The sequence below is a fragment of the Melanotaenia boesemani genome, chromosome 2 (genome assembly GCF_017639745.1).
Source record: "Melanotaenia boesemani isolate fMelBoe1 chromosome 2, fMelBoe1.pri, whole genome shotgun sequence".
NCBI lineage: Eukaryota > Metazoa > Chordata > Actinopteri > Atheriniformes > Melanotaeniidae > Melanotaenia > Melanotaenia boesemani.
Window position 1 is genome coordinate 39,510,701 of NC_055683.1, and position 12,786 is coordinate 39,523,486.

Genomic DNA, 12,786 nt, shown 5'->3' on the forward strand with positions numbered 1-12,786 from the left:
AAAACTAGTTTTAAACCATTTTGAGAGATCTTCACACACCTTAATCCAGAACCTTTGGACAGGTGTGCAGGACCACAGCGCATGGATGTAGCTATCAGAAGTGTTCTCAGAGCAGTGTGGGCAGATATCTGATGGTGAAAGGCCCATCCTGAACATCCTGTGTCCTGTATAATGAGTTCTATGGAGAATTTTGAATTGTATTAGTTGTATATTTGAATTCTGAGTCATTTTAAACGTGTTTAAACATATTTGTGACCATCTTTTCTGATCAAAGTTATTAGATAAATCATCTTCCCATTTTGAAGTTGGGAGAGATATCCTGTCTTCTAGCTTTGCAAGTAATCTATATATTTTTGATAATAATTTTGGAGTATTATGATTCAGGAATTCTGCTATTCTGACAGGAAGCTGCAAGTCTAACTGTACAGGGGTATACTTCTTACATATAATTGATTTTAGTTGGTGGTACTCTAAGAATTTATTGCTGTTGATTCCATACTGTGAGACAATTGTGTTGAAAGATACAAAGTTTCCATTTTCTATTATCTGTCCTAACCGTTGTATTGCTTTAGTCTTCCATTGAGTAAAGTTTATCATCTTTTTGTTCTGCAGGATGTCAGGGTTGTTCCAGATGGGTGTAAGTCTACATGGAAAGAGGGAAGATCTGGTTATCTTACAGAATTCCCACCAAGCCATTAAGGAAAAACGGATGTTAAGGCTTTTAAAGCACTTATATGGTTTAATGGTTGAGCTGATGAACGGCAGGTCAGAGATGACTAAGTCCTCACACAAAGCCTGCTCCACATCTAGCCACGGCTCATCCAGATAACTGGGTTTGAGCCACTTGGAGATGTACTGCAGCCTGTTAGCTATAAAGTAGTGATTAAAGTTTGGTAGGTCCAGTCCTCCTCTATCTTTAGTCTGCTGTAAGGTTTTAAGACTGATACGTGACGGCTTGTTTTTCCAAAGAAACTTGGATATGAAAGAGTCCAGAGATTTAAACCAACTGGTGGAGGGTTTAGTGGGTATCATTGAAAATAAATAATTAACTTTAGGTAGGATCATCATCTTAATGGTGGCAACTCTCCCCATTATTGAGATGGGTAAGCGCCTCCACCGTAATAGATCATCTTCTATTGTTTTTAGTAGCTGACCATAGTTTAATTTTGTTAAATCTGATAATCTGGGGGAAATATTTATACCTAAATATCTAATGTTTCCTGTCTGTATTTTGATATTAGGGATGTTTTGTAGGTCACAGTTGATGGACATGGCTGTAGTCTTAGACCAGTTAATAGAATAATCAGATATTGATGAGAACTTATTAATAACTGTGATTGTCTCAGAGAGTGATGTTTGTGAGTTCTGAAGGAAGAGTAATACATCATCTGCATAAAGACTTATTTTATGTTCTATATTTTTGCCCTGGATTCCTTTAATTTCTATATTTTGTCTAATAGCAGCTGCTAACGGCTCTATGAAAATGGCAAAAAGTGAGGGGGAGAGTGGGCAGCCCTGTCTGGTGCCTCTCTGTAAGCGGAAGCTTAGAGAAGTTTGATCGTTGGTTTTCACACATGCATTTGGGTTATTATATAATATTTTAATCCACTCTATGAAAGCAGGTCCAAACCCAAATTTGTCTAGTGTTGCAAATAGAAACTTCCAGTTTACCCTGTCGAAGGCTTTTTCTGCATCTAGAGAAATGATTGTGGATTCTAGATTATGTAAAGTAGAGTAATCTATGAGGTTAATTAGTCTACGCGTGTTAGTAGATGAATGTCGACCTTTTATAAAACCTGTCTGGTCCGGATGTATTATAAGAGGGGTTATTTTTTCTATCCTTCTGGCAAGAGCTTTACTAATTATTTTCAGGTCTACATTTATTAAAGATATGGGACGGTAACTGGATGGAAGTGTGGGGTCTTTGCCTGGTTTTAGCAATAGTGTTATATTAGCTAAGTTCATATTTTGCGGTATTTTTTGTTTTTCCTGTATTTCTAACAACATATTATAAAATGTAGGAGCTAGCGTTGTCCAGAATTCCTTGTAAAATTCTGCTGAGTAACCATCTGGACCCGGGGCTTTATTGTTGGGCATATGTTGGAGAGCTTCGTGGAGTTCATCTACAGTAATAGGTGCATCTAAATTTATTTTATTTTCATTTTTTAGTTTTGGTAGATTAATGTTGTTTAAACATTGTTCAATATGTTCATCTGTTGGATTAATCTGTGATTCATATAATGTTTTATAGAAGCTTCTAAACGTGTCATTTATCTTGTCTGGGTCATGGCTGATGTTTCCGTCTTGATCTTTAACAGAGGAGATTGTTGTTTTCTCCTTGTTTGTTTTTAGTTGATTTGCTAAAAACTTTCCAGATTTGTTACTGTGTTCAAAGTTCTCCAAGCGAAGTCTTTGCACTAAAAATTGTGTTTTTTTATCTATAATTTCTTTAAGTTGCAATTTAGTTTTCCTTATATTATTCATTGTGTGCTCTTCGGGGGAAATGCCGTAAGCCTCCTCCAATGATTTAATCCTGAGTTCTAATTCTAAAACTCTTGCTGTTTCCTTCTTCTTCTTATGTGAGGAGAAGGAAATTATTTTCCCTCGCATTACTGCTTTTCCTGCTTCCCAAAGGAGACACGCTGAAGTTTCAGGCATGTAATTTTTTTCTATATAAATTGACCATTCTTTTTTAAAATAATCAATAAACTCAGGATCTTTCAATAAAGAGGTGTTAAATCTCCAGCTTTTACCAATCGGTTTATTATTTTTGTTTCTCAGAGTGAATGAAACTGGTGCGTGATCGCTAATGCTGATTGGATGTATCTGAGTCTCTGAAATGTCGTCCATTAGTGAGTTACTATTTAATATATAATCTATTCTAGAGAAGGAGTGGTGAACTGAAGAGAAGAAGGTGTATTCTCTTAGTTTAGGATGGTGAGAGCGCCAAGCATCGCAAAGACCAAAATCCTTCATGTACTGTTTGATAGTTTCTGACGACTGCCAGACTCGATGACTACCGGATGTGCTGCAGCGATCTTGTTCAGTCAAGACTACATTAAAATCACCAGCTAGCACTATTCTGTTATCTGAATAATTCTGGAGTGTAGCAAACAGGGAGTGGAAAAAGGAGGGATCATCTGCATTGGGGCCATATACATTGGTAATACATAATTTGATATTACAAATAGATAATAAAGTTATCAGAAATCTGCCTTCCGGATCCACTACTGTGCTATCTATGTCAAAATTTAGTCTCTTATTAATAAGAGTAGCTACTCCTCTCTGCCTAGAATTATAACAGGCTGAGTAAACATGAGGAAACTGAGCTGTTTTAAGAAGATCTATGGTTGAGTTTGTTAAATGAGTCTCTTGTAGTAAGACAATGTCAGCCTGCAGCTCCTGTAATTTATTAAAGATCTTCAACCTCTTCTCCCTGGAACCGGCTCCATGTACATTCCAACAGACGATTTTTAACATGGTTATTGTGAACGGTTTAATGCTTCATGCGTGTTACTGACGCGTGTGTCTTTGTGCGCCCCTCTTGCGTGTTCGCGCGTGTTTGCATGCAGCCTGATTGCGCGCGTTTGTCCGTGTGTTAAATGTCCGTATATGTACCTTAATGCGTGTTCTCTCATACATAAAACGCGAGTGTTTATATTTATCATGTATGGTGCGGCTGTGCGTCCTGACGGTTTTTCGACCGGCCGCGTGCGCTGCTGATATTACGAGCTGGATTACAATTAACAGTGAAAGCGTGAAAGATAGTGAAAAGTGAGAAAAGTATTTGTGTGAAATATAAAAACAAAACAGAAAAAAATACATCGATCTAGATGTAGAGGCTGTGGTGAGACGAGCAGTGTGTTCTACTGTCAGTGATCTATAATGGCGAGTTAAGAGTGATCATTTGGAGAGATTGACTTACAGCACCTGGGATCAGAAGAGCCACGGAGTGACGTCCGGGTCGCGGTACAGTTGTCCATTAATAAACAGTTTATCCACCGCGATGACAGCGCGAGCGCCATTTGCCATAGATTTCCTTCTGATGGGAAACAGGACTCTCCGTCGGTCCAGAATCTCTCTCGGATATTGGTCGTTTACTCCGAAGTTGGTCCCCTTCAGTTCGCGGCCCTGGTTCTTCACCTGCTCCTTCTGTTTGAAGCTGACGAACTTTGCTACTATGGGTCTTGGTCTGCTGGACCCGGGTTTCCTCCCGCCGAGCCGATGGACTCTGTGAAAGGAGATGTTTTTCACCGTTTCCTCCGGGAGCTTCAGGTGGGTTTTGATGAAGTTTTTCACCGTGGTCTCGGGGTCCTCCTCCGTCTGCTCTGGAATCCCTGCAAATACCAGGTTCTCTCTCATGCTCCGCGCCTGCAGATCGATCACCGTTTCCTTGATCTTCTTATTTTCATCTGAGAGACGGGTCAAGCCCTCGGTGAGGGATTTTACCGTCTCTCTGAGACCGGCATTTTCTGCAGCCAGACTTTCCACCTGCTTCTGGCTGAATTCTAACGATTCACGTAGCGCCTGGAACTCCTTGTGGAGAATTTCTACCAGACTCAAACGCGCATCAAAACTACTGAGTTTCTTATCTATGGAGATCAGAACATCTGTTGAGTCGTTCCCCGGTGGTGAAATAGCTCCAGGTGAATCCTCATTTCGCTGTCTCTTGGACTTGGATGAGGTGGAGGGGGTGGAGGTGTTGTTTGGTTTCCCCATGACGATTCTGTCGTAACAACGATCTATAAAATCTGTCAGGCTGGCCAAATCCTCCCCGCTGTGCTCCAGAGTGTACCTTTTAAAGACACTATAGTCCTGCTTTAAAGAATATTTTTTGATTAAGTTGGCACAAAATACAATCGAATGAAAGTAGAAATGTTTGGGCGCCTAGTTTGAATCTGCCGTCTCCCCCGGAACTACGTCACCTACAGCATTAGCGTCACTTACCTGCCACCTAGAGAAATTTCACCTTTTTATATATTTTAACACAATTTCATTCCCACATTTGTGAAAGAAAACCAAAACACTTTTTGGTAAATTCTGTGATGAAACCATCAAATCTGATGAAGGTTATTTACATGCAGAGCCGCAGCAGAAGAGGAATGGATGGATATCTTTTACCGTTATTGAAATATGACCATTTAAAAATGTTAGGTGTGCTGGGATTCAGTTTAGGGGTTGTTATGTAGATAGATGAGCAAACCAGTTGGTTTAGGTTCTTTACGGTAAACAAGATGGTGTATGGGTCAGAATACAGGGAGGAGGCGGATGGAGGATCTTTATCTTGAACTGTGGGTCCAGCTCCGTTTATTTACAGTAGTTCAGCTCAGCAGTGTCATACCACTCCTGCACCAACAAGCAGACATCAGTCAGTAACTGGACTCAATATTACAGGCTGTGTTACACAAGCATGATACACACAATACCCTCAAGCAGACCTGCACTAAACAGTAACATATAAACCAGCAGGTCTGAGGATAAACATCCCCCTGCCTGAAGAAGCCCAAACAGCTAACTGGTCCCCACATAATGTCAGCATTACTATTAAGGAGCGTCTTGCTGGCTGGACTAATCCAGATGGAGCATTGACACCACCTGGTGGCCAGCGCTGGTATACGTCCACGGCAGCATGTGCTGCTCACACTCTCCTGAGTCATTGCTGGAACATGAAAGGAGAAGAAGTTGGAATTTCTTGGGAATAACTTGATCTGCTGGCCAAACGTTTTATTCATAGATGTAAATCTGCCAGAACTAAACCCACTTTAATGGTTGGAAGAATGAAGTGAAAATCTTCTCAGAATGTCTTTGTAGAAAATGAAAAGAAGCCAAAGACTTCTTTCCTGGATGGACTTGTTCATGTTACTAGGCTGAGACCCACCTGCTGTTTGTTCTTAATCCCCTTTCTGTTCTCCTTTATGTTATTCGTCTGAGTTCAAGAGCCGCCTTAACACATAGAACATGGATAACATGGATATAGTGGCTTTTCCCACATGTTTGTAGACATGTTGTAAAGCAATAAAGCTTTATTAAAAGCAGCTTGTTTTCTGATTACAGACAGTAAAGCATGTTGGAAAGAAGGTGAGAACGATGTTCTGTGCAGAACAACTCATGAAATGAACATTGAAGGAAGAACATCCTTACTTAGTTTGAACCAAAGAAGGATGGGTCTGTCACAATCAAACATCTGCACACACTGCAATGAAAACACACCAGACAACTACCTCCATGCCTTGTGGTCCTGCACACCTGTCCGCAGGTTCTGGCTTCAGGTATGTGTGGACATGTCAACATGGTTTAAATGTAATATTCCTACAATCCCCACACTATGTCTACTAGGTGACTTGGTTGACATTAATATGGCAATTAACTCTGCACACATGATACGCACAGCATTATGCATCGCAAAGAAAACTATCCTTGTGAACTGGAAAAACAAAAATAATCTGTGTATTCAGCTGTTTAGGAATCTCTTAGTTGACCACATCAGTAGTGAGACAATGTCTGCCTCCTCAAAGAACTATTTAGCTGAATCTCATTCCTTCTGGTCCCCTGTGCTTACTTCCATCACTTAGTGTAGGTGGAGGACTGTGACCTCTTTGCTATGGGAGTTTGAAAAATGGCCTCAAGTGACTGGTGGTTGCGGGTTCTTTGTGGTTGCCCGTGGTGTGGGACCTGGCTGCTCTGCGGTGGGGGTGGCTCTGGGTCTGGCCCCATCGGGGACTGTGGGGGCCAGCGGTTGGAGTCGCCTCGTGGCGGGGGGTGAGGCCACTGGTGGTGCCTGGGTTGGTGGGCGTCGGTCCTGGGCCGGGTGGCCGGGCTATTCTGGAGCGGGCTGGGCGGGGGTTCTGGGCTCTGGTGCCCAGGGGTGGTCCTCCTCCCTCCGGGGTGGTGGGCTCCGTATGTGCCTGGGGTCTGGGCCTGCCCGGATGTGCTGCCGTGGTGTGGGTTGGTGCATGCCCTGGTGTCTGGTTGACACCCTGGGACCCAGGGTATGGCCTGGGGGCAGGGGGGGTGTAGGGGTTTGAAGGAAGGCTGAGTGGGATTATCGGGGATTATAGGGGGAGGTGCTGGGGTGTGAGACAGGGATGCTTGTATGTTGTGTGTGTGTGTCTATATTTTGGATGTTTGTGTGAATGGGGGGATATGTTTGTGTGCGTGCGTATGCATGTGTTAGGATGAGTGGGGGTGTGTCTGGGGAGTGAGAGTGGGAGGGTTGGATGCTGTGCGAGTGTTTATATTTTTTGGGTGGGGCTGAGAGGGCATGTGTGAGTTAGGATGAGTGGGAGTGTGCAAGAAAATAGGTGTGTGCATGTGTTTCTGTGTGTGGTTGGGGCGGGGTTAAGTGCACTTGTGGGGGGGAGGGGCTGGGCGGGCCTGGGGGTGGTGGGCCGTGGGTCTGCCGCTGTCCCCATCCTCTCATTCCCCTGGGGAGCAGGGGTGCCTAATGCCACTAAAGGCTCATCATCCAGAGGGAAGTTTGCTTTCCTCTGGACGTACATCCCCGGACCCCTCTTACTTCCCGCTCTCTCTGTCTCACACACACACACACGTAGGGAGTTGGGAGGCGTGGGGCCATGAGGGGTGGAACGGAGGAGACCATTCAGTGGTCTCCTTGGAGGCACCCCGTGGCTACTCGCCTCTCAGTTTTAATTGCACCAAGACACCAAAACACAAGAAACACAACACACAAACAACACTTGGGGGGCATGGCATGCGGTGCATGGCGGGCGGGGCCACTTAGGTGGCCCGGCTCGCAGCTCATTGCAGTCACTGCCCCTCAATTTTAATTGCACACAACACACACTACATAAACAGTCAGGAGCGGGGAGGGAGAGGGTATTGGGGACCTCTTACACCCCTGCTCCTCCTGTGTGTGGCTGGGGGCAGGGGGGGGGGGTTGCCCCGGGGCCGGGTCCCGGGGTGGCTGCGCTGGTGGGCTGCTGGCTCTGTGGGGGTTGGGTCAAGGGGGGATGCTTGGGGCTCGCTGTCTGCTGGTCCGCCTGGGGTGTCCCCCACGGGGCATGGTGGGTGGGTTGTGTGTGGCGTGACTGTGTGGTGGTGAGTGATTGTGGGTGCGGCACGGGGGAGGGTGTGGGTGTGGGGTTATATGGGGTGCAGGTTGAAGTAGATGGGGAGTGGGGGGAGGGGGCCGATAGCACCCTGGTTCCCGGGGTGTGCAGCTGGAACATCGGAGTGTGTGCTGGCCAGTCGGGTGGCGGGGCCGGCGGCTGCTGATCTTGGCCCACTGGGGCCTGTGCCCCGGGACCGTGGGGGGCTCTTGCTGGGGCTCTCCTCTGCCGCCCTTCGGGTGGGGCTGGAGTTGTCTTTGTGGTGGGGTGGCATGGGTTGCTGCTCCGGGTCTGCTGCTGAGGGCCCGGCCCAGGCCCTGGTCTGCCTCTGGCCTCCGTGGAGGCGTGGTCGCATTTGCATGATCTCACTCACCACCCTTCATCACTGATCACTCCTTGTTTCTCATGCTCTGCATGCTGACACAGTCACTGAGTTGTCTAGTGGGTTTTTAATACTAAGCGATAATTATTCTTTTTTTTTTTTTCCTGTGAGTTTGTATCTGGTCGCTGTTATGTCTTTTTGATTTGGTTATTATTTAAAGACTGTTATTGACTGGCAGCCCTGTTTTTTTTTTCTGTGTGTGTGTTTCTGCTTTTGTTTTTTTGTAAAAGTTGTAGGTAATTTTCTGGTGTGTTCATGTACAGGTGTAACAGTTTGTTGTCTGGTGATGGTGTGGATTGAAGGGTCGTTTCCTTCTGTCTGTGATCTTTTTGTCTCCTTTCTTCTTTCCCTTTTGCTCTTTTTGCTATTTTCCATCTTTTTCTGTCCCCTCCGGTCAGGTCCAGCAAGATTACATAGATTCCGTGATTCAAAGTAAATAAATAAATAAATTAATCACATTATCAAGAGGAGCCTTACCCATAGGCCTCCCCTTGGCAGAGCAAATTTGTTCAGCACGATACAGCAACCAGATTATCATTTCGCTGCTATGATGCTGGACAGAACAAGTTAAAAAAAAAAAAAAAAAAAAAAGTTTGAACCAAAGAAAAAAATGATGCACTTTTGTCCATCTTTATATTTTAGGAGGAAAATTTCACATCCATAAAAGTACATTTCACAACCCAACAGCAGCATTTAAGCTGTTTCTGATTGAAGCTGATTTTTACTTTAAGTCTCTAAAACTGATTCTAATCAGAAACGCAGATCAATAATTAATATTCATTCACAGCTTTTCAGCCAATAAACTCTCACAAATACTATTATTATATATAGAATATTATGAAGTCTGTCACGCCAGTTTTTCTTTCATTTTTATTTCTATTAGTTTACTTTCTATACTTTATTTTATTTCTACTTTATTTTTCCTCTTCGTTCCGTTTCTTTCTTCATGTGCATCTTGTACAAACTGGACTGGATTTACTTTCACTGTCAGTTTATTGTTTGTCAGGTTTGAATAAAGCATAAAAACAATGAAGACACAAAGACAATAATGTGAGACAGGTCCAGTTTCTCTGAACATCTGATGACGTTCAGCTTTAGTTTCACAGCAGTTCTCTCAGAGTTTCTGTCATACGTGTTGTTTTCTGCAGCCTGTCAGGATGTCTGATCACAGAGGAAGGCTGTGCTTCTCTGGCCTCAGCTCTGACCTCCAACCCCTCCCATCTGAGAGAGCTGGACCTGAGATACAACCATCCAGGAGACTCAGGAGTGAAGCTGCTGATGGCTGCACTGAAGCATCCACACAGACTCAGGTATGGAGAGGCTGCTGCAGCCACACAATGTCTGATAGAGGAGGAAGATCTGCAGACATTTTCTCTGTCCTTCACTCAGTCCTGCTTCATGCTGGATATGAGTGTTATATGAACCATCACACATGTAGGAGCCTTTTTCCTTTGCTCACAGCACATATGTGAGTAGGAGAGTCTCCAAGGAGAACATCTGCAGGAACAACAGTGATAACTGTCTGTTGCTCAGAGTTTCTTCAGTCTGGAAACATCTCTGCAGGTTAAAGGGACATTCTGTCATAGAAACATCTTTTCTGTCCTCTGACCCTGGATCAGACACAGAGATGCTCCAGGAAATGTTAGCTTAGCTTAGCTTAGCACAGATATTTATAAAAGCGTGTGAACAGTCATGTTCTTGTAAAGTTCTCTTTAGAAATCAGTCCATGTGGAAATGTGCACGTGTTGATCAGACCTGTATTCCTACCTCTGTATAGATACATTTAAACACATGATGGATGAAAAGCTTCCCATGAATGATGATGCTCAGTGATTCTCCCACTTACTGGAGGCTCCTGATGCTGAACCACAGCAACAGACCCACAACATGAGTTTAGATGAGACACATATAGAGCAGGAAGTATTCTGGTCCCTGAAGACTCCTTCCCTCTAGATTCTTTCATTCATGTCGTCTTCTGTTGGTGCCGCTGCTCCGTGCAACGTCACACATGAGTGTCGTTGCAGTTTTTATCAGTTTCCTTCAATTAGCTGCACACAGCTGATCACAATGATGGAGACAGTCAGTGGAGCCCCTCCCCCTGATCTGATCTGAAAAGAGGAGTTAGACAGGAAAACACAAGTTCTTTACTTCTTCATGCTCCTGAAGTCTGGCTTAGTGTTTGATGATCTGGACTCATAATGAGGACATGAATGAAAATGACTGAGAGAGTCACTGGATTTCTGTCCAGACTTTGTCACTTTACACTCAATATTCACTCAGCAGTCACATGACTTAAATGTAGGTTGTTTTACCAGAAAATGCAGCGTCATGCTAAAGATTTCAGACCTGCCGGTGGACTGGATTCCTGTGGGACTGGATCAGGAGTCTTCCTGTATCAGTGCTGCTGATCAGTGGTGTAAATAGATGATAAGGACCTACTGGAGCCACTAGGAGGCGGAGTAGAGCCCTACTGTCCCATAGGAATGGACTGATAACCACTGATGATGCTGCTTCAGTCATGTGATAACGGCTGGATCGGGTGCTGGAGGAGGTGATGTAGATGGCAGTGTGTGTGTGTTGTGATGAAGATGATGATGTTACATCAGGTTTCCTGGTTAACGTGAAAGGACTCAGTATGTTCACAGCTGATGTTGAGGAAAGATGAGACAGACTTTCCTGAATCCTGTCACATCCTGTATTTCAGCAGCTGCAGCTCCATGTCTGACCACCAGAGGCAGTCTAACCTCTCCTCTTCACTCAGGACTTTAGAGCTTTGATGGTCCCATGCTGCTGATTCAGTAATTACTGATTCAATCATCCATCAGATGATCAATCAGCTTCAATAACAGTGTAGATGTTGGAGTCAGTAGAAGCTGGTGATGTGGCTGCACTTCAAACTGGAAATGAATCAGCAGACTGGATCAGATGTGGAAGAAGTGTGGTGAGTTGATGCTGCTGATCCCTCTGATTTGTTCCTGCTTTAGAAAGAAATGTGTTTGTGTCCACACAGCAGCAGGATCTGCAGGAATAATGTGAGGGAACAAATCCTGAGTGTGATGATGAAGCAGCTGTTAGTGGTCAGTAGGAAACAAGCCGTCACAGCTCCAAACACACACATCATGGCCTCAAACAGAGTCTCTGACAGTCATTTAGCTTCATGTGCAGGAAAAGAACCACTTTAACATTTCCCAGCTGATCACAACAAAGAATCTGAGCCAATCTGCTCTGCAGAGGAGATTATTGTCAGAAGCTGATCAATAAGACTTCAAGACAGAGAGAAGATGCAGCTCTTGGTTAGATCAGGAGTTTCTGCAGAGTTCTTCATCTGTGAAGAGATGAAAAGGAGAAGATGGTTGAAAGAAGAAACTGGGACTTCCACAAAGCAGTTTTCTTGGTGTGGGTGTGGACCAATCAGCTTCCTGATTCTGCTCCTTCTAGTCTGGAGATGCTCCAATCAGGTGGACGTGTCCAGATGTTGGACTGTTCCTTTCTCAGTGTAGAACAAAGTGTGTATGAGAGCCATGTAATGTCCATGTTAGCATGCTCTGACCCCCTCCTCCTTTCAGGGTGGAGCCTGCTGGAGAACCATGGTTGAGACCAGGAGGTCTGAGGAAGTGTAAGTGTGTTTTTCATTGATTCATCACATTCAACCATCTTCACACTGTCCCATCACTCATTCATCAGTCAGCATCAAAGTGTCAATAGATCAATAACTGCAGCTGGATTGTGTTTGTTCTCTCCATCAGATTCCTGTCCACTCACCATCCACATGGACACAGTGAACAGAAACCTCAAACTGTCTGACAACAACAGGAAAATGACACTTGTGGAGGAGCTTCAGTCATATCCTGATCATCCAGATAGATTTATCTGGTCTCAGCTGCTGTGTGAAAATGTTCTGACTGGTCGCTGCTACTGGGAGGTCGAGTGGAGAGGAAGAGTTTTTATATCAGTGAGTTACAGAGAAGCCAGGAGAGGAGACAGCAATGACTGTATGTTTGGATTCAATGATCAGTCCTGGAGTCTCTACTGCTCTGATGATAAAGGTTACTCTGTCTGTCACAATGAAAGAGAAACACCCATCTCCTCCTCCTCCTCCTCCTCCTCCTCTGTCTCTAACAGAGTAGCAGTGTATGTGGACTGTCCTGCTGGCTCTCTGTCCTTCTACAGAGTCTCCTCTGACTCACTGATCCACCTCCACACCTTCATCACCACATTCACTCATCCTCTCTATGCTGGATTTGGGGTCTGGTCCAGGTTTGGTTCCTGGGTGTCTCTGTGTTGAGTGTAAAGAGTGTGATGGTAGCAGAGAAACTCTGACTGGTGAACAGATAG

The 12,786-nt window shown here is 44.4% G+C and overlaps 1 protein-coding gene across 1 annotated transcript in view; it reads left to right on the forward strand.

Annotated features, from left to right (window-relative positions):
* Positions 1-12,786, forward strand: part of LOC121628328 (NACHT, LRR and PYD domains-containing protein 3-like) — a 329,827-nt gene that overhangs the window by 157,379 nt on the left and 159,662 nt on the right. The window lies entirely within an intron of this gene.